The sequence below is a fragment of the Piliocolobus tephrosceles genome, chromosome 18, assembly GCF_002776525.5.
Source record: "Piliocolobus tephrosceles isolate RC106 chromosome 18, ASM277652v3, whole genome shotgun sequence".
Classification (NCBI taxonomy): domain Eukaryota; kingdom Metazoa; phylum Chordata; class Mammalia; order Primates; family Cercopithecidae; genus Piliocolobus; species Piliocolobus tephrosceles.
Window position 1 is genome coordinate 31,902,832 of NC_045451.1, and position 2,068 is coordinate 31,904,899.

Below are 2,068 nucleotides of genomic sequence, written 5' to 3' on the forward strand. Positions count from 1 at the left end.
AAGCATACCATTTATTCCGAAGCATACTATATCCCCTTCCATTCAATCTGTACCAATGATGAGTCCTAGACACCATCTGCTATTCAAGAAGTTTGTTCTGGTAGAGTTCTTATAAGGCTGATAGCAGAAGCAGGCCAGTGGCATGGGTTAGATAAAACCAGAGGGTCAGATGACTAACTGAAGGTCTCTGTCTAGAAAACATTTTCAGAGTTTAGGGAATCTTTCCCTCTTTTTTCATATCTGTGTTCAGTCCAGGTTAATTACCAGATAATTCTTTCATAAAGGGGGTTTAAGCTATTTTTGTAAGGGTAAGTTTTATTTTAAGGCTTCTGAAAATTTTATCTGTACAGAGGTACCCTTGTGCTCTAGGCCTTGCCTTCTGGAAATCACCATATCAGGTTGGAAATCCCTGGTCAGGTTGCATCATACTGCTGAGTAACACATAGTGCCATATCCCTGTGGCATGCTTAAGTGGTCTTTATGGCTACCATTAGTCTTACAGTCACAATATGTCTCCAGGTTCTAATGGGAAAAGTAGGCAACATGTAAGAACAAATGGGTACTGTAAGTAGAGAGAGGGAAACTCTAAGTAAGGATCAAAATGAAACAGCAGAAATGAAAAACAATGTAGCAGAAATGAAGAATGCTTTGATGGGCCCATCAATAGTCTGGACATGCCAAGGAAAGAATCCGTGCTTGAAGATATGTCAGTAGAAACTTCCAAAATGGAAATGCCAAGAACAAAAAGAATGAAAAAGGCAGAAAAGAAAATCCAAGAACTGTGAGAGAATTACAAAAGGGATAACATACATATAATGGAAATGCCAGAAAAAAAAAGAGAGAAAGGAGAAGAATAAATATTTGAAGTAATAGTGACAGAACTTCCCCAAATTAATGTCAGATACAAAACAACAGATTCAGTAAGCTCAGAAAAGCCCAAGTGAGATAAATATCAAAAAATATACACCTGCTTTTTCCACGCTACCTATAGAGGGGTCCATACGGCATTGTTCTGGATTGCTCTCATTTCAGATTCCCGTCGTGACTTAAAGGGAAACTTTTCACAATGTCCGGAGCCCTTGATGTCCTGCAAATGAAGGAGAAGGATGTTCTTAAGTTCCTTGCAACAGGAACCCACTTAGGTGGCACCAATCTTGACTTCCAGATGGACCAGTACATCTATAAAAGGAAAAGTGATGGCATCTACATCATAAATCTGAAGAGGACCTAGGAAAAGCTTCTGCTGGCGGCCCGTGCCATTGTTGCCATTGAAAACCCTGCTGATGTTAGTGTTATATCCTCCAGGAATACTGGCCAGAGGGCCATGCTGAAGTTTGCTGCTGCCACTGGAGCCACTCCAATTGCTGGCTGCTTCACTCCTGGAACCTTCACTAACTAGATCCAGGCAGCCTTCCGGGAGTCACAGCTTCTTGTGGTTACTGACCCCAGGGCTGACTACCAGCCTCTTATGGAGGCATCTTATGTTAACCTACCTACCATTGCTCTGTGTAACACAGATTGTCCTCTGCGCTATGTGGACATTGCCATCCAATGCAACAACAAGGGAGCTTACTCAGTGGGTTTGATGTGGTGGATGCTGGCTCGGGAAGTTCTGCGCATGCGTGGCACTATTTCCCGTGAACACTCGTGGGACGTCATGCCTGATCTCTACTTCTGCAGAGATCCTGAAGAGATTGAAAAAGAAGAGGAGGCTGCTGCTGAAAAGGCAGTGACCAAGGAGGAATTTCAGGGTGAATGGACTGCTCCAGCTCCTGAGTTCACTGTTCCTCAGCCTGAGGTTGCAGACTGGTCTGAAGGTGTACAGGTGCCCTCTGTGCCTATTCAGCAGTTCCCTACTGAAGACTGGAGTGCTCAGCCTGCCACGGAAGACTGGTCTGCAGCTCCAACTGCTCAGGCCACTGAATGGGTAGGAGCAACCACTAAATGGTCTTAAGCCATTCTTGCATGGGCTCTTAAGCAACATGGAAAAATGGTTGATGGAAAATAAACATCAGTTTCTTAAAAAAAAAAAAAATATATATATATATATATACACACACACACACAC

The 2,068-nt window shown here is 43.1% G+C and overlaps 1 pseudogene; it reads left to right on the top strand.

Moving 5' to 3' along the window:
• Positions 1-403: 403 nt before the first annotated feature.
• On the top strand, positions 404-1,963 carry LOC111539574 (annotated as a pseudogene).
• The last annotated feature ends 105 nt before the right edge of the window (positions 1,964-2,068 follow it).